At 38.2% G+C, this 24,938-nt stretch overlaps 1 protein-coding gene across 1 annotated transcript in view; it reads right to left on the bottom strand.

Moving 5' to 3' along the window:
* Positions 1-24,938, bottom strand: part of ARHGAP15 (Rho GTPase activating protein 15) — a 320,905-nt gene that overhangs the window by 170,286 nt on the left and 125,681 nt on the right. The window lies entirely within an intron of this gene.

Here is a 24,938-nt window from a genome sequence, read left to right as displayed (position 1 = left end):
TGTATCAGACTTACAGAAACACCTGTGCTAAATAACTTTCTGCTGAGCTACTGTGAAAAGCTGCAGTGTTAAATAGCAATCACAGTTTCTGATTTTTCACTGAGCTGGTTACTCTCCTGCTAGAGTCCTCTGAGCTGTCATGTGGGGCGTGAATGGTCCCCATTTTAATCTGATTGCCTTTCTCGTTATTCAAATCGTTAAAGTCATAAATTTCTTTATTTATCTTGAAGTATCATTATATCAATACAATGGGAGTTGAGCAGCAGCTGATAAAGTTGAAAAAAATCTGTTTATAAATGCCTTTCATTGCTGAATTGAGACTGTTCATTCACTGACTACTTCAAGATAAGAGGGGTTGAGAAAAATATGAGGCATTTGATTTGATACAGGTTTAAAAATGTTATTTCTCTTTAAAAATATCCCAAATACAGTATGTAAAGAGATGAATGCTTTAAAATTAAATAAACTTAGGAAGTTGCTGCTGATCCACCCCTAATTAAGAACTGAGGCATTTGTGTAAGGAACAGCTCTGATTTCCATTTTACAGGGAAACTATGCCCTTAAATCTATGCAAGCAGTTAAAAAAGATGCATTTGCATGGATACAGAGCTCATTATAGGCTTTAAGTGTGTTAATGATTAGATGGAAAACTTGTTCAAACAAATTATTGACTCCAGTACTGAAGATCCGAGAGATAATAAAGTTCTGCAAGTAGGCAGGGAAAGTTGCAATTAGGTTTATTCAAGGAATATCTCACCTGGTGCTTCCCAAAGTGGCAAATAACAACAGTCCCACATCTGGGAGCAAATATCAAATACCTGCACATCCCTTCACACCTCAGGGGGAGAAGAAGATAAAACTACTGTGCTGTCCCTCATGACAAGATTTAAAAAAAGGATTCACCTGTCCTATCTTTAACCCCTTCACACGTGTTTGCTGCCTACACAAACCACTCTGCAGCTCTTCAGTTGCAGAAAAGTCCAGGAAAGTGGGAGCTGAGCTGCTGCTAATATTGATTTGTCTTTAGTGAAATCACCATCACCATGAATAGAAGACTGGAGATAGGTGTAGATGCTCCACTCAAGATGGAGTGAGACTAAACCAGCCAAATCTTTGGAAACTGGGAGAGAATAAAACCTGAAAGTCGCAAAAAATTTACCGCTGCTGCTTTCAACCAAAATTTTAAGTAATTTCTCATTTTCCCCAGGCTCCAGGCAAGCGTGCACAGCGCACAGTATTTAAATGAAGCTCCCACAACATTTTGTGGCAACACGGTATTTTGTGGGAGCAAATGCAAAACACAGCAGCAGCACCACTGTAAACTTTGAAACATTTCAGAGAATATCAAGCCCCAACTGCGCTGCCAATACAGTTTTAAGTCAACGTAGCGAGTTAAATTATGCAAGCAACCGTTTCTCACACGAGTAGTTCCAATGGTTTCAGACAAGGGCGATGTCTGCAATCGAAAAAGGATGCTCAAAAAATATAAAAAAGAGTATTTTCCAGTGCAAAGGAGGTTGCAACATCCAGACTCGTGTTTAGGTAGGTTTGCCTGCGCTCTCACGATTCTCATTTCCTTCGTGAATTGTGTTTCAAATCTATAATTCATATAAAGCGAGAATTTCTGTGTTTTTCTTGCACTAAACAGCCTATTGTGAATGGCTCCAGGACAACTCCCCCAGCCAGGTAATTTAAACTGCAGAAAAGATAGGCAGAGACGTTATTTTCAACAAGGTCCCAAGGTGGCTTTCAATTCAGAAAAACAATTGACTGATGTTTCTCTGTTTGCTGCCAGGAAGCTCTATGTAGTATTTCTAGAGCTTTTTCTCTACTCTACCCAACATGTGGGCTCAGTGTCAAGCTGTGAGTTTGTAAATCTTTTTCAGCACTTACCAGAGCTCAACATGAATTATGGTATTGCCAAATCTGCTTTATGCAGCTTTTTTTACACGAGAAGAAAATGTATGATTTTATGGTCAAAGAGAAACATCTACATGCTTGCAGTGGGAAAATGAAGTCAGTTGGGATTGAACCCCAGGAAAAAAATATTTCCCCCTAAGCCTGCTTCTTTATTGCCTTCAAACTTTGGAAACTTCTGGGCTGTCAAGCTTTACTTGGTACACGTGGTTTTTCTCTGTACCTTTATTAACTATGTTAGCTAAGATTTTATTGATTAAGACTTTATTAACTAAGCTTTTATTAACTTAATGGCTACTGGAAAAATCCCTGCCAGTTTTGTGGATGACTCGCTCTAAAACATGCATTATTTTTTTAATAAAATACCTTCCTTTTTGTTGAGGAACAGTTAGCCCAGGAGGTAAATCAGCCCTTTTGTTGAGGGCTAATAAACTTTGTGCGTGTGCATGTGTGTGCGTGTCTGAGTGACTTAATACCATTATAATAATATTATATGGCAGGCAAAAATATAATGAAAATGATAATTTGCCAAAAAGATTTAAAAAACACTGAGGTGTTACCTATCAAAAGTTCTCCTTCTGTCTATGATACAGCACAGATTGCAATCGTGACAGTAAATCTGGTGCTATTGTTAATGCCATGGCACTTTGGTTTTTGGCTTGCTTCAGTCCAATCTGTGACATGCTTGTGAATATCTTTCTTCTGTTCTGTCTGTATGGCATATGGATTTCTGGGATACAACGTCAGACCTATCCACATAACAAGTGTTCAGAGCACCTTATCATTTTAAAAAGCCAATTACTCAAAAAGACAAATGTGAAATGTTTCACATTTAATGATGAGCAAATCTGCAAAACAAATGCAATTTTGCTTCATTTGAAAAAGTTTAGTTTAACTGTAAATATTGCAATGGAGTCCCTAGCAATACACACCACGGGTAGGGACAGGCTCATTTTATGCATATTGTACATCATCACTGTCACTTAAATCTGCAAGATTTTCCATGCTAAGTTGTTTTAAATAAATAGAAAGAAATGAGATACAAAAGAGTGAAATATATGCTTCTGAATAGACTGTAAAAATGTCACTGCTAGCACTGAGCATTGGACACTTAAAAAAAAAATATTTTGAAAGTCTCTCCCAAAAAAACGAAAACTGCATATGTCTACAGAGGTAAAGGTCAGTAATGAAACAATTAACAGCAAAAATACCAATCCATTTTTTAGAAATATTTGTCAATATATAAAGAATGTTTTGTACTGCACAGAAGTGCTCAATTAATCCTGGTTTAGTGGCCGTATGTCAAATTCCCAGACTGAAATGATGTCAGCTGAAGAACTTAAATACACACAGGTTCAAAAGCAAGATTGTGTATAGACTTCAGGATGGCAGAAATTGCTGATTTTTGTTGCAGTACTAATACAGCTCATGATTCAATTAAATTCTTAAAAATGTGCATAATGTACATGCTGGACCACTGCATTCAAAATACAGTGCAGTAGATTTTTTTTTTTTTAACAGGCTATAGGTGTATATTTATGCCTCCATGTCTGAAAATCTATAGGCACACACAGACCTGCCACTGTTACAGATAATTTAATGCTTGTCAGTTATCCAAATTGTAGGTACTGGGCACCAGAGGAAAAATTAAAATGGTTATTGTTAATATGGGAGCATATTGGGCTAAAAGGCAGGGAGAACAGTGATGTTAGTGGGAGTATTTGACTCAGCAAGACAAATGGATTTATATACAATATTTAAAATACATGGGAAACATATAAACAGATTTCTAATATTGGATATTTTTGTGAGTAATTTGATTTTTAAACCCCTTGCACTAAACTGAGAACATTAGTAACAAAATACTATACAACATGGGAAACTGAATGCAGCTGGCACTGGTAATTTTAGAAGAAACTAATCTTGATATTTATAACATCATGTAGCAAGCAGAACAGTTTTACCAGGCTGGGAATGTTGAAATACAAAAAAGTTCACCTTTCAGCTATTGTGCTTTAGTTCTACTGCACTGGGAAAAAAAAATCAGAAATCAGCTGCTGCAATGCAAATATTAAGAAAGTTTATTATGATATATTGCCATGGAGATACCTTTTTTAAACTGCCTGTACATGTATTGTATTGTATATTAAATCTTTGTAATACAGCTCAGGGACTTTATATGTACAGCTGAAAAATCAGTTCATAAATTATATTTAGAAAGCCAGAAAATATGCTGAGCTACAACATTAGATAAGAACCTTGTTTTAAGTACATTCCTTTTAGTGTTTTTTTATGCTTTTGATTTAGCTTTTGATGTTTTTACCTGTAGAATGCCAGATATAATGAACTAATAACTAAAACATAAAAAAGGGTATTTTCACCCTTAATCCTGGAAATAGTTGTAGTAAAAATTTCCCCAAATAATTTTTGCTATTTGTGCACATCAATGAGCATAAGTGTACATTTAAATCCGTAAGAGAATGTAATTCAGCTCTCAATTTCATTATAGTATTTAGTTTCTACAAATTTAGATTGTAAGGGGAAAATAAACATTCACAAAACATAACACACCAAGCCATTTCATAAATTAAGCTGTATAATATATTTAAATCTAAGTGATTTGCATCAGAGGTTAATTTTTACCGGTATCTTTAATGTTCAGGAGTGATGAAGACAGAGGAATAGATGGTTTTAAAATGTAGGACTTTACTGAGTGCAGAGATCTGAATTTGCAGGGAGCTGTGCAGGCTTTTAGCCTGCTTTTATAGTACATGTTTTTGTTTTTCTGCTTCTCCCTTGCACACCCACTCACCAACTTCAGCGCTGCGCTGCAGATTTGAATGAAGTGAAAAGCTCAATGGGTAATTGTCAAAATACTTTCATTTCCCCCACTTTCACACAAGAACCAAATAAAGCCAGGAGAGTCTCCTGCTTCCCACAAACACCCAGAAATCGGCAGCATTCCACCTGGAGCTACCGAAGAGCACAGCTGAACCTCCCAGATCACAATCTCCCTTTTTTTTTTTTTTTTTTTAATCCCAGAAATACACCTTGAAAGCAAACGCGTTTCTCTCGAGTTTCGGGAGCTGGTATCAGAACTGCGCACCACCTAGCTCATGCAAAAATCTGTTTATACACGTTCTCTCTCTCTCTCTCTCTGCACCGGTATTACAGAAAAGAAATGTCAGTAATAATCAAGCGAGGGTGCTGAATTAAAATCTGAAATCGCTAACAAACCGATCTGTACAAAAGTGTCAGTGTTAAGATTTCCAGACTGGGGGTTGTGCGACAGAACGAGGAGCTCAGACAGAAGAAAACAGCTCTCCACTCCAGTACTTTCACCCCGTTAATCTCACATGTGCTTTGCCACGGATTTCTTGCTATTTTATTTTTAACCTCTGCTACCTTGTGGAAAGTGGGCTATTCTGAGGGTGCTCGCAAGCAAAGCTCTGATTTTACAGATGGATGTAAAGCACTGTTAAATGAGAGCTTTAAGAAGGACTTTTTCAATTTACTTTGAGCTTAAGCTGAAGTGGTTTAATCACAGCTTGTACACATCTTCTTAAAAATTGTTCTAAGGCGGGGGAGAAGTAATAATCATGTAGGAAATCATTGCGACAGCTGCTGGCTCCCATGATCCCATTTACACTTTTAACATCACTAATGAAAACCTATCTGGGCAATACCTGTGTCAGAGAGGTGTCAGGTGGTCATTTGGCACAAGAGAATAGAAAGGAATTAGAGCAGCATTTTGAAAATGACTCACTTTTCTTTTTTTTTTTTTCTTGTGTGTAGAGGGGTTGGTGGGGGATTTTTTTGGTTTTCTTTTTTTTTTTTTTTTTTTTTTTTGCACCTGTTATTCTAAAATTTCTTTCAGTTACATTTCAAAACACTACAGTTGGGATCTCCTTGCCAACCTGAGATGGCATAAGCCTGGGTAACAGAACAAAATGTGAGAAGGTCCTTCTGTCTTTAACGCCTGTTCACCAATGAATCAGCCTCCAATTAATCTGTTTCTTCAGTAGGAGTTTAATAAAAGTCAAGCACACACATGTTCAGTCTTGTTTAGTATTAAAGCTGTGTTAACATTATCTGCCTAGCCAGGTCAAAAATCTTATATAATTAAATGCCAGAAACCATTTCAGAATTTTAAGGGCTTTAAAATTTTCTGTAAGTAATTGATTATGCAAGGCAGGGTAGTTTAAATTTAAAACAGGATAGTGATGAGTGTGATGTCACTTTTCATTAGATATTTCAGAAAAGTTTGTTTCATGGCCAAAGTACACTTAAAACCTTACTTATTAGAATTACTATTTTGCATTTTTATGAACTAGGAAAAAAAAAAATTCAGCAAGCCATATTTCCTTTCTACATCATGAAGTAGAAACTGAGTAGCTTGAGCACATCCTGAGTTTCCACATTGTCAGGCAGGCTATCCCTAAAATCACAGTCTAGGTTTTGCCCTATTCAGCTGCACCTCTAACTTGGTTTAGAAAAGCAAGGTATTATAGTACCAGGATTATACTGCATTGCCTCGTGGTGAAGTGAACCTGGCCATAAAAAGAGTTAAAATCCAGAGTTTTGGGTAAGAACATACCTATGGCCCAACATAGGCGAAGAATTTCCTTGGAGATATGTGAAGAAAGTCCAATCTCCAAATAAATATAAGCTCTCTCTATTGATTAAAGTTTTGCTTTTCACCATTTATGCATGGCTATGATTTCTGACTGACAAAAAGAAAAGGCTGAGAGAGAAATAAAAACTGGGGAAAAAAAGCCCCAACATATTAACAACAAACACGTTGCTATGAAAGTGTGGAGCACGTCTCAAACTCTGTCCATAAAATCCACTCTTCATATCCCAGTCAGCAGCACTGAAGACACTGTTTCCAAAGAAAGTTACAAGCAATTTAGTGCCTGCTGCCACCAAATGTTCAGCACAAAATGTGGTTCCAGGCACTGTGCAGCATCCTCAGTCCTCTCGCAGTCACTTTCTGTGCCCGAGAGCAGAGAGGTAATCCAAGCTTTTCCCCTGCTCCATCTCCCTTTGAAAGCTTCCCTTTCCCCCCTTTCCCTTCCCACAGCTGAAAACCAGATGCACTTCAGAGCTCTCCATACACCTCTCCATTGTCCCCCGGACCAAAAAATAAAAACGTGGCATACTTTAATGACAGAATGCAATGCATCACACAGATGACAATGTACAGCCCCATGGAGACAAAAGAGGAATTAGAAAAGTCTTAAAAACAAAAGTTCAAAGGAAGTCATAGCTCAAGATACCAGTAATTCCAGGTATAAGGACAAAGAAAAAAATGAAAATTTGGAGTTGTGTGTTTAAATACACTGAATTGTAAGATTAAGTTAAGCATCTTCATTAGTTTTAAAGCATAGTGAAAGTACAGGGGAAAAAGGGGTTAAAAAAGGAATCTGAGGCACATGAGAGAAGGGGAAACAAAACAAACCAAAAAAGCTATTAAAAATAGAGCTCCAGAAAACTAGGGATGCTTATAGCAACGGAGGACAGCCAGCATTGGGTAAACAAAGACAATTTTGGAAGTGGCACAGTAAAAATAGGTCAGTACTACATATAAGTAGAAATTAATATGATGGAAATGGTTTAACAAGCCAATATACTGTACTCTGTACAGTGCCACGATCATTAAGCTGGTGAATGGGTGCTAATGTGGTAGGAGGAAAGCAATGCATAAAAAGTCAAATCAATACAGCAAGAACACACCAGCATGAGAGCAGAAATAAAGACAATCTAAACCAACAGTGCTCTTACCATAGTTGCTCTATAAAATAAAATCAATATACAGGTAACAGAACAAGAAATGTAGTCACAGTGGACTGAAATACAGGCAGGTATCAGTTTAACAAAAATGTGTGCAAAACTCAGGTCATTCAATGTCAATGTGGTCAAACTGGCTGTGCAATGCACAGGATGGAACAACAGAGCACTGCACCAATAAAGCAAACAATAACATAAAAACATCAGACAGATAAAAGAATAAAGGGAAGCAACCCTGAAAGCTCCTTTAGCCTGGCAAGCCCATGCCCAGTAACTTTAAAATATACAAGTTTCTGTTACTTTTTATTAAAAAACATGATTAGACTAATAATTTTCAATTCCCATGACATGGACATCTGGTAGTCGTGACTAATGGAAAAAAGGCAGATGTCAAAGAACTTTAATTATGACCTCAAATGACTCTTAATATTCTGTTATTTGGTTTGTACTAAGAGAAAATGAAGCACAGCAGTCTTGAGATGCGAGCAAATGAGACCATTGCATACACTGCTTTTATACCAGGCTTTACACACCTAAAACCAGCTCCTCTGTGCTTAAACTGGCCACTGATAAAACCTTTTATTTGAAATTTCCAGATTAAAAGCATACTGCAATTTTTGTGTTCCTAATCCTTTTCTGCACTCATTTAGTTGCATTGCAATAAACCATTTTCCAGTGTGTTTTTAAAGTAAATAGATTTAAAAGGAAAAATAAACCACTGGTTTTCAACAGAGATCATTAAAATATAAAATAATTACTGTAAAAAAAATAATACATGAATTGGATGTTGTGTCTGCTTGATACAAGGACATCTGGAGATCTGGGCAGTGCATTCACTGGGGTGATATGTGAACTTTACTTTAGGATTAGAACAAAAAATGGCAGCCTCATAAATATCTACACCATCCTTTGGAGAATCATAGGCAACCTCCCGGACTACAGCTATAAAAAGTTTCAGTTACAGGGCACATTTTGAGAGTAGGGAAATAAACTGTCACTTAAGGACTGTAACTCCAAATTTTGGGCTGAAAATATTTTTTTTTTTCTGATAAGCGAATTGAAAAATATATGTAAGCCTGAGTACAAATATTGACCTACTATGTGAGTGACTGCCATGTGGTGGCATGGCCAAGTCACCAAGGAAAGCCGGAATGTCTCACACCTCTGGCACTCTTTTCCATAAAATTCAAACAAATTTCTATCAGGAATGCTATCGGCATTTTACAATCCCCTCATCTTGGGGATCTGGGCACTAGAGGAGTGAGCAGCCACTCCATAGGGCAGGGATGCTCAGAGCAGTCTCCATCAGCACATGGTGATGGAGGGGTGAGCTCTGAATTAAAGGAGTTGTCCCAAACACAGTGAGGGCATAAATAAAGCTTGTGGTGCCTCCCAGGCCTCGGCTCTGATGGCAAATCTTCACACCAGCTCTCTCCAAGGCTCGGCAGCCACCGCTGCCTAAATTATCTCCTGACAAGTCCTCACCACCAGGGTTAAAAAGATGCAGCCATAAAGGATGGCACGAGGACACAAAGGCTCATACCTTACCCAAGAATCACGTGGGTACGACTCAACAAAGGTAACATATTTCACTACAGTTAATTATCCTGGTTTATCCCAAGAAACCAGGTTTTAGGCTGTAATCTGTGAGGAAATCTGCTGTTCTAGTCCTAAATCCTCCCCTCAGCCTGGCGATTATCAGCTACATTTTTGTACAGGAGGGAATTAATGCCACATACCGCCTAAGCAGCTTTGAAGTCAAAAAGGCCCAGACCTGTAATAACTTTTGTGCCGCGTTATTGATTGCGGGGGAAGCAAGAGCCTGCGGTCACCGCCGGTTCCTGGGGTCCAGGTTCCCTCCTTCCCCCCAGCAAACCCCACCACCATCCCTGGGCAGAGGACCCCAAGTACCTGCCAGCACTGGAACAGAGGTAACAAGCTGGAAATACAATGCAACCTGATTTTCCCATCTAGCACCAATCAATATAGCTTTAGAGTTTGACAGTAAGGCACCATAAATAATTGTGTTTGTGGTGAAAGGCCACGCACAAAACAGAGGGATTTTTTTCTTTTTCTGAGAGTTCATTTGTGGAGATTCCAGCAATATTTATTTCTAATTTGGTTATTAAATACTGCCATTCAAGTTTTAGATAAAAAAATTTGTATGTGTGTTTTGCACAATGCCTGCTAGGAAACATGAGCAAGGGTTTGCTTGGATTTGGAAATGTGAACTGGGGGGAAAAAGGGAAAAAAAAGGGAAAAAGGGAAAAAAAAGGGAAAAAGGGAAAAAAAGGAAAAAAAAGGGAAAAAGGGAAAGAAGGAAAGGAAAGGAAAGGAAAGGAAAGGAAAGGAAAGGAAAGGAAAGGAAAGGAAAGGAAAGGAAAGGAAAGGAAAGGAAAGGAAAGGAAAGGAAAGGAAAGGAAAGGAAAGGAAAGGAAAGGAAAGGAAAGGAAAGGAAAGGAAAGGAAAGGAGGAAAAACGAAATAAAAGGAAAAAGGGAAGAAAGAAATGGGAAGAAAAGGGAAAAGGGGTGTAAAGGAGGGAAGTAAAAAAGGAGAAAAAAGGAATAAAGAAAGGGGAAAAAGGGAAAGACAGGAAAAATGGAAAAGAAGGGAAGATAGAGAAAAAAAGGGCAAAACCCTCCTATCAGAGCCATGCATTTATTCAAAAGCATTTCAATCTGTGTGCACATCTTCATCACTTCAGTGGTAATTAAATCTGGGAATCACAGGTGATGTCCTCGCGCAGTCTCTTTGCCGGGCTCCCACCGGGCCAATGAAGCGGGGCTCCCTGTGAGGCCTGTTAGCACAGATCAGGTGGTAATGTGGAGGGACAGATGAGCTTTAGCTGACAGATGGCAGGATGACCTGGAAAACCTGCCCCCTTTTCTGGGATCAGGCAGCAGCTGACAGGTATTATTTCATAAAATAACGTCTAAAAGGAATCGCCAGGGTCTTCGCATTAATCTGAGGCTGCAACCAGCCATGTAACGTTTATGTCAGAACAAATCTGTCTCTATGCAGGAGAAGGAAAGTGGTTTTTGATGAAGTTGTTCATAAATTTTAATATAATATGCCTGATGGTGTCAGATATAGTCTCATATCTCTTTTATATTTAAAAGCTCTAGTGAAACATAGAAATATTCAATCTCCAACAAGCTACTTTTAAATAACTAAAAAGTTAACCAAGGATACCTTACTGCTTTTCCCCATTTTCAGCAAGGAATTTGCATGTGTAATCTCCATGTTTTTAAATGAAAACATCTCAATTGCATGAAATCCTTTTTGTAATTGGTACTAAACAAAGGCACCACTAAAGCTTCTGCAAAGTTGTTTTATAAAAACAAATGAATAACTGATGGGGCAAAATAGAAAAAATCAGTCTTACATGAAGCTGTTTATCAGCAACGACTTAATTAAAAACACCTTAAAAATCAATATGTTTTTTTTTTCCTCTTTAAAAACTTGAGCTACGCCTGCTTTGAGGAGCGAAAAATTGCATTAAAATGCCCTCTCCAGAAGTATAACATTTGAAAGTTTAGGCACACAAGAATATGTGGGGAATTCAAACACCTGCATCAGGTTGGGGCTTGCCAGCCCTCCGAGTCTTTTTGCAGAATAGAGACAAGGCAAGGTCGTGCTTTCCACCTCACTCCTTCCTCGATATGGCACCAGCTCGTTCAGCTACACCCTGATAAATTCAAGACTCGGTAATCAGCATTAATATGCAAGCAAGTATCAATCCAAAACCTGCTAATGAAAATGATTACACTGTTATATTCATCCGAATCTTATATGAGCTGCTGAGGGGCATTATAGCAGCGATATGCCTGTCTCGCTGTCTTGGCAGTGCCACCTTAAAGACCCCTTGTTCACTTTTTTCTCTTTTATCGTCTTTTAGTTGTAAAGAATCACCTGCTTAAATATCTCTAAGGGTACTGGTAAAAAAGAAAAACAACATACATAACAGATGCGCCAGTGAACCTTGGGATGAATGTATTATGGATACAGAACCATCATCACACACCTCATAATCACTTCTTCACCTGCCCATCTGGTGCAGACCTGTGGCTTGTTAGCAATGCACTCAGATACAGTAAATGTGCTTGTCTAAAAAGAACAATTAAGCAGAAGCTCGAGTGGTGCTGTTAGCGGGATTCGCGGAGAAAAATTGGATGGGGGAAGACAGACATGGCATCTTGCTTTTTGGAAAGGCATGGACCACAGTTCCATCCTTGAAAAAGTAAGAGGAAATGGCAAGTTTCTTGCTGAAGTTGAGTAAACCCAAAATGCTTTTTTTTTAAAGGCCCTAAATTGTGAATCTTTCAATGTAATATCTTCCATTTATTTACCAAGCAAGCATAGAAAACACAAAGGCAAGAAAAGCTTCACCTCCAATGCACTATGAAATAGATACAAATTCTGATCTAGAGAATCAACCTTGACCTCAAGAGGTTGATTTGTCACCTTCCACTCTCTATTAAGACATTGATAATGATTTCACAATACTGACAGTTTTCCAAAGGAAAACACACCATTGTTTCATTGTACCCAAAAGACAAAGATTTTTAACTGCCAGTAAAATAAGCTTGAAATCAGAGAAAAAAAGGTAGGAAAAATATTGAAACATTACCACTCTATTATATTTGCTTTCCTTTTGCTTTCTCTTGGTACTTTTCCAATGTGAATCCCCTTCCAGCAAGAAATCCAATGAATTTCTTGGAATCTTAGTTACTATGGATGTCTGAACAAGGAAAATTTCATTTACCTTTTGGGCACTGGATATGTGACAATGCACAAGCTATCAGAAGATAACTGGTCTCCTTGAGATACACAGGGAATTAAAGCCATCATTCCCCACTGATATTCATGACAGTTGCTCAGCTGGGTTTACCACAGTTAACGGAAAAAAGATATTCCCCAACATTATTCTCCTTAGTTTACCTGACCCAAAACCCAAAAAACTAAGCGATAACTACAGATTCAGTGGCAGCTATTGTGTCCTCAAGCTTAACTGCATCAAGTACAAAGGTTGCTCTTCATGTATGAAAAAGTTCAGGAGACTGTGCTTCCTTTCACTCTACTTTGTCCTATCAAATGCACAGGGGAAAGAGAGCTGTTTATCACCGATTATTTTTCAAAGTGTCATCTCATATAAACTTCTGAGGCTTGAATTAATATGACATTTTATGGAGCAAAAATATCAAATGCCTTAATTTACAATTTTTCATATGAAAAAGAATTAAAATTACTTCAATCAATTCTACCTTACGTAGCATTGAATGTGAGACAACACACAGATGTTGCACCACCTACATACGGGGATCTCAGTGGTGCCACAGACACTTTTTAAAGGACTGAGTGTTTCTGAAAAGTTCATGTCCTCATGAGCAACATGAATTTCAACATGTGTGTTTTAAGGAAGCCATTTATTTTTATGCAAAGGCATAAACTGGCCTATGAACAAGATTCTGGTTTAACAGCAACTTCAAAGAGTCCTGATGAACGAGCAGAAGGAAAGTGCACACTTAGGCAGTTCAAAGCACTACAACCATCTTAAGCTGTCAAGATAGATGCAGGGCCTCCAAATCCCACTAATTAATTTTTTTTCCCCTCACTGAAATGTTGTTATTATTAATAGAGATACCCAGTGAAAATCTCTGCGTGTATATAAGATATAGATATAGATATGTAAATCAATATTTGCATAAGGACCTTTATACTCCCCAAGCCAAAATGGTTTTCTTTGATTTGTTGAGTCATCCTGCTGTATTAATTGGCTCTGGCTGTCCCAGTTACAAGAACAATGGGGTGTTTCTCACGTCTGCTACTGATATTTGAGTACACCATAGTATTGAAGCTGTCCTACAAGCACAAAGTTAATTTTATCTCAAAATAAAAATAATACTGATGTTCAGACTTATGATTTCCACAGGGGAAAACTCAATGGAAATCCATTCTCCAGTGGCATGAGAAGTACTGACACAAATCCTACATACATATGGATAATTTGTAGTAATCAGATATTCCAAGCCCTTGCTTGAAAAATATGCTCTAGAAAGTAGATGTACACTTGTTCAAAACACCAAAGATGTATTTTGATTACTGATAAGTTCATTAAAAGACTTGATTGCCTTTCTATAAAAAAAAATAAATCACTAAACTGTTTGATGTTTGATGCTTAAATTTGTAATCTAAATCCCTATCTGTAATCTGCTCTTATTCTTCCCAGGGTATACCTAGATCATACAAAGAATTCATCCTCCTTGTATTCAGTGGTGCATATTTTATTTAGGTAAAAGATACTTTGACTTGATCCACCAGACTTATCTGGAGTACAGAGGACAGCCATTCCCACAATTATTGTCTTTTGTTCCTTTTCTTAATTCCTTCACCAGACTCTACAAAATAGGGATGCAATTTACATTCTTAGTAAAAAAATCTTTCCCAGTGACAACTATATTTCTTAAGGGATTTCAGGAAAAATTTTGCTTTTTTTCAAAACAATATGTAGAAATTTTGTTAAAATGCTAACAGATAGTAAAGCATGACTGAAAGTCTGCAAAAATTTAAACTGTTCATTTAGCAGTGGCCAACACAATCTGAAAGATGGTAAATTTGTTCTGTTTCCATTAACAAAATTGAAGCCCAATGGTTCAATCAACCTTTTATTTGTATAAATTAATAACTGCTTTTTTCCCCTCCTTCAATCATGTTTTAGGACAAAAAGAGAAGAAACTCCCAAACAATTGCTACTGTCAGGGTGTGTAGGATACCTGATAACCATGAAGTGAAGTAACCAGAGACATATTTTCCTTGCATATCAGAAAAACACCCATCTCAAACCTTCCAGACATCACCAGAAAACCTCAGAAATGTTGTTATTCAGAAGGGAACGCCTGAAATGGTCCTTTCCGATCTCCCCACAAAGCAGAGCTATTGCTGTGCTAGAGCAGGACACCTGTGGTTTTGTGTAGCCACGTCATGAAAATTCCCAAGAACAGAGACTCCACAGTCCCACGAGGACCCTATTCTGGTGTTGCACAATACTCTTAGATATTTATTTTTTTTTTCTGATGTCCGGTCTGTGTCTCTCAAGCTGTAATTTGTGACAACTGCTCAATCTAACACCACCGGATCTCCCATTCCTCTGTGCCCCACCCTGCCTGGGGAGCACACCTGGGGTGGCCTCACCATCCTGTGCATGGGTGAGATAACAGCAACAGCAACCCCCCACTCTCCCCCTGGTCCAGTTCAGTTTGTGATTTCTCAGCACGAGCACACCATGAGCTCATATTTACCCCCCATCAGCTGGGACTCCCAGGTCATTTCCAATAAGTGTGTTCATCCTCCAGTTAAATAATTGCTAATTGTTTCCTACAGCTGTTCCCTCAGGGCCTTCCATTGCCTGGCAGAGAAATGAGCCATATTACATCCCAACAGGGCTACCATGTCCACTCCTGGCCTCAGGGCTCCTAGACACGTAGTGATACAAGCTTACAGGACAATGCCAATAAATTTTAAAGCATTCCCTATACTGCAAAAGTGGGTTAGGAGTTCTTCTGTTCCTTAGACAGACAAAAGATATTTCTGGCAGGACCAGGTTTGTTTCCTTAAATTTTGCTTTCCATATGCTCAGGATAGTTATTTAGTTTGTCTCTGGTACTGAGGTGGCCAACAATGCAGTGCTATTTCAACTAATGAAAAAAGAGAAGTACAAGGTATGAAAACCTTATTCTAAAAATGAACGAAGCAGATGGGATATGCAATTCTAACTTAGTCCATTTGCATGTGTTTGTTGGTTGCTTTTTTTTTCCCTGTTTCTTTTCTCTTTTTTTTTTTCTTTTTTTTTAAGTTCTAGTAGATTTATCTACTCAAAAAGGTCTGCTTGAAGCAGAAAGGAAAACCAATTCTTCCAGCTTTAGGGCAGGAAAGTGCATAGCTGCTAAGGAAGAGAAGAGATTATGCACATAACATCCTCACCTCCTACATTTGGCAGCTCCCTCTGCTTGGAAGCTGTCACCTCAGGCATCCAGCCCAGGGTGTTCTAGTCCTAGATATCCTCCTTGTACAGTCTCCCACTTCCTGGAGATGAACCAACACTTTGTGTTTGACTCCCCCCACCAGCTTCAGCTTCCCTCGTGTCCCTAGCTAGCAGCATCAGAGACAGATAATTCCAAGCTGGAACCTCCTGTTGGCTGTGTTATCACTGTATTTAAAGGGTTACAGCAGCAGCAAGGAGAGAAAGAGAAAGGAGAGCACACAAGGACCCACACAGCCCATGCCCAGGTTAAAACACCTCTCTTCTCTACCTGTGAGAGAGGAAAGGGATGGTTTTCTCAGCATCCCCTAATGGATGTATGATGTCTTGCAGGAAGAAGCAGCAGGTGATGCCATATTTTGGATAACTACCCAAACACCAAGGGAAAAACTGTAAAAACTGAAGAGTCAAGTCAACATATCAAATGTCCATGTAAACACATATTTAATTTTTAATGTAAAACTTCAAATTCCACTTCTCAGATAATAAATTCTGTCTGATAATTAAGATAATGTGCAGGTAATTAAGATAATGTGCAATCAGAAGGGCTTTGCAATGCTTGTGCTAGTTGACCTGTCTTTGGTAAGGGAAAAAAATCTCTTCACCTCAATCAAAGCTTCATAAAATTCTACCACATTCCTTTTCTAGACTTTGGGTGCACACCTCACCCTGGCCATTATGGACAATGCCCAGGAGGGGCCAAGATGCACATGTTTTGATCTTTAACATATTACAGGTTTCACCTTAAGCTATTTACAAATCCTGGTGACAGCAGATAACATAAAAACGTAGAGAAAGGGAAAAATTCTTGCAGCTTTCACACATCACATTTTCCCTGTATGTGTATGTGGAGAAATACAAAAAAAAAACCCCTATCCATGCCTATTACATTTTGAGCTTTCCCACATGGGTACTCCATTTAATATTTTCAAGTGCCAATAGCCTTTTCTATCTCTGCAGCTCCCTCCAAGCATTAGACTGAATCACAAAAAAATATTTTTCAATGATTGATTGTAGTAACGGGGCTGTTGAAGAGCATGTGTGAGAAGAGCATCACAACACCCTCTCAAGGCCCTTGGAGGGTGCCTTGAGCACTGTAAGTTAAAAGAAGAGGAAAATAACCCTGAGTGACTGTGTTACAATAGTCATTTCTTCCAAGCAGTGCTGAATATCTATATCATCTTTCCTTTCCTTCTCAGTTTAGACTTTCACACACTTTTTTTTTTTTTTAAATATATTATCATCAGTTAACAGGCTTATTGCTGGGGAGGTTACTTTAAAGAATGGGAGGGAGGTATGACTACTTTACTTGGTTAAATCTGTATCTCTTGATTTACTTTTGCAACCACAGAACAAATTGACAAAGCAGAAAAGTAAATGCAAACAAAGAAGACAGCAGCCAGTGCCACTCTGGGTCCTGTGGGATTTTCCAAATTGCTAAAAGCTGTCACTGTAGCCTGAACTATCAAGTGTGAGGCACATGCTGGTTTTACTTGTTAAATTTAGTGCCACTAAGGGCTACTCCTAAAAAAAGCCCTAAACACAAACAACCTACAGTGTCTAAAGCAGTCAGCATCTAAAGTAGATATTAGTAGAGTGTTTTCCTTGTGAAGAAAGAGTAGAGTACTAGGAGGATTTCTATCTCGAGCATCATGAAAGAAAGGACTTATGAAAACCAAAATATCTCAAAGATTCATGAACTTGTCTCTATGTCCCAGCAGAAACCACAGGGAATTGGTGCTGGGCAGCTCATGACATATTTGTTTCTCCTGCCCCTCAGTCCACCTGGTCATGTGCATTGACCATACAAGCTGATTGTAGCACACTGCAGGTTTTCTTAACATTAATTTTATATTCAGCAATACCCATCACAGCAGAGGATGTGGTTTGGGTTGCTGGTATCAAGAGAGGTGGCTCCCACCACTAGAGATGAGAGAGCTAGTAATCCACACAATATTTATTACGGGATTGCATCTCAAGAGCTTTGGCACACACACGGAAAATGCTGAATACGTCAGAGATACCTGATATTTGAGCAAACCTCCCCAACAGAGAGAGGTGCTGAGAGCTTGACTGAAACCAAAACCCTCTCAAGGTGCTGGCATGAAAGGGCAGAAGGAGAAATGGCAAAAGCACTGAACCTGATACGGGGGGATGCGGCGAGGGCTGAGCGAGCAGGGTCAGAACAATCCCCATGCAGAGGCAGAAGTGTCCGTAAATCAAAGTGTAAGGACACAACACCCACATATCCCCCTCCACCAGGACCTCACCAAGAGGTGCCAGCTGTGCGGTGGAGGCACTCAGGAAGTCTAGGATTCCTCAAACATCTGCTGATGCCATTCAGAATGAGAAGTAAATCCACGCTGGCATTACGTGAGATTTATTTTTCCACATTAACCCAAGCAACAACTGCCAAGTTTTTTGCTCATTTGCCACACCAGGAACCACTGAGTGGTGCAAGAATGGGAGCCAGATGAGAAACTACATGTAGAAAAATCAGGATTAGGACCAAGAAAAAAAAAAAAGCCATTAAGTGACCAATGAAATAAAGACAAAGAACTTCAAGGAGGAGGAAGGCTGCAGAAAATGCATTCAGACTTCTCTTAAGCTAATGCTGTAATGAGAGGACATGTTATTTTTTATACAATAGCTTTAAGTTACAGGTCCACTCAGAGCAGGAGCAGATGGCTGCCAGTTTTACTAGTGAATTTGTTTTTATTCTGTGGAAAATCACATTGAAGTTAGAGAGCCATTACTGGGGGGTTGATGAACAAAACTCACATAGAGCCAGCTAAATAAAGAATAAGGGCATCAGCCCCACCACACAGAACACTGTAACTACACCACATTTTCTCTGTGCTCTCCTGATCTCCTCCTAAGACCCTCTTGTCCATCACAACCTCAGAAGGGTGTGCAGTGAGCAAAAATACCTTTATTTCCTTGGTTATGAGAATTTGATTACATATACCTCTACATGAAAGGATAACAAGGTACAAGAGGGAATTAAGTCCCTTATTTTTACAGCAATATGGTCCATAGTGCTGACTTAAAAGCTACACTGCAAAAAAAAAAAAACCAAAAAACTTCTTCAAAGATAAATGTCATTTATTTTAGCACTATTAGTCCCTCTGCCATGTGATCAAGCTCTGCTCAAAGCAGAGGGAAGCTCCTGGGTGTATCTTGTGCTCCTCTACACATACTACATATGGATCTCCCAGCCGTATTGTGTCTTACAGCTTGAGCAACACCTAAGTGTCACAGCTCTGTGATGCTGATTTCTAGGTCATGCTGGTTTCTTTATGCATCGTGAGTGAGGGTTTCAGAATCATTTTTTCAGCTCAAGTCTGCAAACAAACTCTGTCTTTTGTCTTACTGGTCTGCACTCCTCCTTTCCCCTTGGCATGGCACTGTTGTTCTTTTGTTCTTGATAACTAGAAATGAAAGGGCCTTGAAACTTTTTAACATATTTAAGAGCTTACACCCCTTTGTTTTATGTTACAAGAGAAAAGCTTTTCTGGGAATACTGATACAGACACCCAATTTTTAATTTTTTTTTAAATTTCTTTTTAAGTTGCCTGAAGGATGCAAGCAGGCTTAGGTAGGAATCATTAATGAGATAACTGACTATAATAATCACAAATTACTTTTTGGTAAAGACAATATTCACTGAATAGATACCAAACTGCATTTTTATATCATAGAAGAAAATTCCTTTGATTAAAATCAATACATCATTTCCTTTGTGAATGCTTATTTATGGTGTCTTTGTAGCTTCTTCTTTATACATCTGAGTGAATTGATTAGTTCTGTGTGGAATGCATCAAGTTATGCAAAGTTTCTTCCCACCTTTGCAGCTTGCATAACACAAAGCCTCTGTAGGACATAATTATGGACAATAAAGTGTGCTATACACATTTTCTTCTCCAGTGGACTAAAGAAGCTATAAAATTAAGGAAATGTCAATGTAAATAGTAGTTGTCTTTTCTTCCCACTGTTAGGGGTTTTTCCTCCTAGTTTGAAGGACAATGGTTAGAGCTTCTCACCCACACATGTTGTGTTTTACCAAGATGTTTTAGAGAAACCCTCAAACAAGAGCACACACAGCCAATGAAACAGAAGTGTAAACTTCTCTTGATCTGAGTCTGGGTCTGATCTTGACCTGATCTGGATCACCTGGGCAAAGACCAGGTGTAAATCACACCCCTTGCCATGACATGAACATGACAAACTGATGTTGTACTCTACTGTGCTACAGACCAAAGCAGGTCCCGTGGCACAGCCAGACCACAGATGCTGCACCAATGGCAGCAGGAATCATGAAGTACTGAATACACCTTTCTGTCTCCCCTTATTATCCAAAAATAATGATACTGCCCTGAATACACCTTTTTTTTTTGAGCCAACTTGCTAAATCCAAACAATTCCCTATTTCTATTCATGAGGTACCATGTGGCTGCTCTTAGTTTCAACACCATGTCCCTGTAGCAATTGGGATATGCAATAAAGGGCATAAAATAAAAAGACACTACTTTCACCTTATTTTAAGGCTTTTCCCAGAATATCTAGGAGCAGAAATCAGAGCTACCACTCAGCTTCAGCGACAGCAAGCTGATGTTTATGAATTAAGTGAAGTAGTCTGATGATGCCAGTGATTATTTTAATCCACTTGACTGCAAGAGGATTAATTTCTTGAGTGAGATGAAGATATGACTGGATACTCATCTATTGTTGGTTTAGCAAGGAAAAGTGACTGCAGAGAAGCACCAGACATAGGAAAGCTCTTTTTAAGACAAACCTTCATTAATTGTTCAAGACATTTGTCTTGCATCAGATTTCTAATTCGTGTTGCGTCATTGTCACATTCCAGTTGTACCCTTATCTAACAGGATGTCTGTTTGCAGCCAAGAAGCTAAAAAGTTACAGGAACTTAGATGGAATCTCACGTTTCATTTCTGCATATGAAATTCTTGTTTGGATAAGCTACAGGATTCCATTCCAAATCTCTGAGATCTAGAGAAAAGCATTTTGAATGTATATACAGATATACAAATCAAAATCAATAACCTACACAAAATCTTGTCTCAGCGAACAGACGTTTCCACAGCGTTGCTAAATGAGCAGATATCAAGAGGATGGATCTAAGCAAACTGAAAAGACATGGTGCTGCAATTCAGTGTTACCAGAAAACATTCCAGAATTAATTAAGCTATAAAAAATTGTTTGGATGACAATAAGAATACCTTCAATCATGGTTATATTAGTATTGTTTCTTAATAATCATATTCATGGGCAAATTTCACACAGATGAAGAGTTTCTTCAAATCTATTAGCAAAATTTTTCTTGTTTACCTCCTTGTTGCTGCAAAGCTCCAGGTATTCAAAACTTCTTTCTAGCCTAATGCACAGGATTGTCTAATTTAATTAAAAGACTCAGAGAAGGAAATTAAAAATAGGACATTTTAAGGGCCTATCTTGTAAAGGCGATGTAATTGAGAGAGAAATGGAAAGGATCTTATCAGGGTATGAAAGAACCTTGTACTTCATGTGTTTTCTGCCCCTGGAACCCTGATTAAAGCCAAGATCTACTAACCTTGCTACAAACTCAATATTTATTTTGATTGCCAAAAAAACAATGACACAAAAGCAAGATGTTTGGATCAATTACAGGCTACAGATCCTAAAGATACTAAAAAAATATGTAATAACAGAAAATTTTATTCAAAGGTAACACCAATTAAATAAGCTGGTCTCCTAACACATCCCCTGTTGAATCTGTGAGTGGGTGCTGGACTGGGATCATGGTGAGTTACTGGGGAGCCAAAGAAAATGAAATGTGGGATGGAATTTGTTTCTGCACTCCTGAAAGGACCAGGGCAGCTTCTCTTAAGAACATGACAAATATGAACCTTCATCTTCAGGATGTGCAGCTACCCAACCACCAACAGGCACCAGTTCATGCATCCAGAAGTTATTTTAGCTGTGTTCTGGAATTCAGTAGCATCATTTGGTTACACTCAGAAGTCATTCAAAAAATTTAAAAACATTTTAAATTCTCAGCTTCAGTGAAGAAGGAAAATGTGTAAAAATAGAGTAAATGTGCTAATATACATGTGTTTCTTATAGCTTTTGGATCACCTCACTGATTTAGCTGAAGTATGTCATTTTGTGATAATCAGAGTCTAAAGAAACAGGATGTGATCATAGCTATCACCCACACCAATCAATTAAAATCAACTTTTTCCTCAATATTTCCTTCTATTCATAACCCTGGTTTTGACTGAAACTTTTTAAAGAATGCTACCACTTGTTGGCCGAGCAAAAATTAGCTTTTAGTGACAGAACCAGTTAAAAATACCCATTTAATTTACAACCTCAGTAGATTTTTTTCTTCCCTTGCTTTGCAATGTAGAAATGGGTCTGCCATAAAGAACATACAAAATGTAAAATGTGTAATACATAAATAAATAAATAAAGTATAAATAAATAAAATTTATAATGTTGACTTGCAGAAGTAAATTTCCTAATTTTTTTTCACAGTGTCCAAGAAGCAGAAACAGTCTAAATGATGAAATAATGGTGTGGGTTTCTTTCCCAAGACTGCAAGCAAATTGTTGCTAGCATTTCTTAGATTAGGACTATACTAAATTTTAGTTCTGACCTAATACATACCAAAAATTCCCATCAATTTAACTGTCCCTGACTCCACAGAGGCCAGACACTGAGCAGGTTGCCCAAAAATTACTCCAGAGATTACCCTGAATCCCACTGGATGGTGCAAACTACAGGTGACAAAGCAATTTTGTTTGATTGGAGGGTGGGATTACTCAGGACAACCTCCAAACTGAATTTCAGCAGACAAATAAATGAAATTACAGGGCCACATGTACATGTGTATGACTACCTTCAGCTTTACATTCTATTATTCTGATTTTCCAGAAGGAACTGAGGCACATCCTGACTATCTTTGGCATTTGTTCACCTATAGCCCTTCCCTGACCTCACTTAAATGATTTTCCTAACAAACGCCTACAGTACCTTCTGCCTAGCTTGGTTATACTAATAATTCTGCATTAAAAAAATAAATAAATAAATAGAGAGGTTAGAAATTGAGGAATCTAGGGAAATTTGGTCAAATGTTGAGGAGAGATTTGTAATTTTTCATACTATTTACCAATCTATGTATGCCTTATTGGTTTGGGTAATCAATGCTCTGTGGTAAACTTCTAAACGGTTTAATTTTAAGTTATTCCATATGTGGGTTAAACTGTATGTATCCCCTCATTTACTCCTTTTGTATGCATGCTGAACTGTAAAACATTTAATAATATATATGGGAAGTAAGCCAACTCTGACTGGCATAGAAACCCTGGAGATTGGTGAATAATAAATAAAACCATTTCTTCTCTGTTAGTAGCGTGTGTCCTGGCTTATTGAGTCCTGCACTGATATATCACTTTTAGGAATTCACTTTGTCAATCAATCTTAAAAATCCTTCCTAAACTTTCCCTTAGTCTTTTGCTAAAAAACAATAAGATAAAAAACTTCCAAGCCTGAAATGAGACCTCTTCTTACATCTCCTTGGGGGGAATCAAAGGCTGACAGTCTGAATGTGCAGCATGCAAGAATCACAATATGGAAATCATGCCAAAATGTTTAAAAACATAAAAATAACAGATAAATAAGTAAATGGAATCTGCTGTCTAATGCAATAACTTGGCACCAAGTCAATTTTAACCTTTCAACTTTTTTAATTTATGCAGCAAGGGATTCTGAAAGTATCACAGAAAAATTATTTTTGTCTATGGAGAGAAGAAATGAAGGAATTTGAGAGTCAGGTAGATACTTTCTACTAATCCCTGGTTAGTGGGAACACTGTGAGATCACAAACCTTTTAATGACTACTGCTGAACACATGGAAGATTGGAACTATAAAGAAATGGACAATCAAATTCTGTTCAGAAGCTAAAGTAAAAATATTGCCAGAGGTACTGAAAATATTCATAGCAATTCCTGTTTTCTTGAACACAAAGAGTAACAGGAAAGTAAATGGCACCAAGACCATGCTCCCAAGAAGGTGGAGAATACAAAAGATCTATTAACCTTCCCTGTTTATTTTTTTTCCCTCTGGAAACTCTTGGAATAATCACTCTATTTTTCCTCCACACCAAGACAAAAGAAAGGAGAGTCATAAGAACAGTGGCAGAAACCAAGCTCAGGCATCCACCAGAGGAACACCCTGCTCCCAATCCTTTCTGGGAGCATCACACAGCATACTGCAGCAATGGAGTTTGAAAAGCACCACAACAACACCGCAGGAATCTGGGGACTCCAAAAGGCCATGCACAGAAGGAGCACAGCTGATTTCCAATAATTTGGATTTTTGAAAGGAAAATTACCTCACATAGGTACTTCCATATTAACGTAAGGTCATTTTTCATCTCAAAGTTTACTTTTCTTAATTTAAACACATTATTTTTTTTTTTCAAACCAGCAATCTCCTAAAGAACCCTGTCCTGCAGAAAGTCTCTCATGCCAGGGCTGTGTTGCAGAGGACAGCTCAGAAAGAAGCAACACCTTTGGTACAGATGTTGGGGATGCTGAACATCCCCAGCATTGTCCATTGCCAAGTGACAGGGAAATATCTGCAAAAAAAAAAAAGGTGTTTCAAAATAGAAATGCAATCCCTACAGCTTTCTGTGTCAAAGAGAACAACTGGCACAATTTTCCTTTCTCCATCTTACAAGTGAAGGAAGAATTATCCTTTGAATTTCATTTATGAGTAATAAAATAGGACATATTAAAAAAAGATATAAAATCTGAAAGCACTAGATTAAGCAACCTTATGTATCTAGAATTAGCAAAATTAGTGACACAATATAAATCCTCTCCTTCCAGTGGAAATTTTAAAAGAAAAAGGCTGAGCCAAGGGAGAGGAAGGGAAGCGGATGGCAAACTCAAAACCTTCCAAACATAAATCAACATCTCAACAGGAGCGTGTGTGCTGTCCATCCATCCAGCAGCAAATATAACAGCAGTTAAAAAGGCCAATTAGCCTGAGCAAGGATGCTCAGAATGATCAAGGGAGGAGTGAGAGCTGTGCAATATCAGATACAGAAGGGAATGGAAAGATTACAGGATGAAGTTGAGAGTGTACAAAAATGATAAGAAAAGCAAAGGTGGAGAATGAAAGG

The sequence above is a fragment of the Molothrus aeneus genome, chromosome 7 (genome assembly GCF_037042795.1).
Source record: "Molothrus aeneus isolate 106 chromosome 7, BPBGC_Maene_1.0, whole genome shotgun sequence".
In the NCBI taxonomy this organism is placed as follows: Eukaryota; Metazoa; Chordata; class Aves; order Passeriformes; family Icteridae; genus Molothrus; species Molothrus aeneus.
This window is presented reverse-complemented; position numbering and strand designations above follow the sequence as displayed.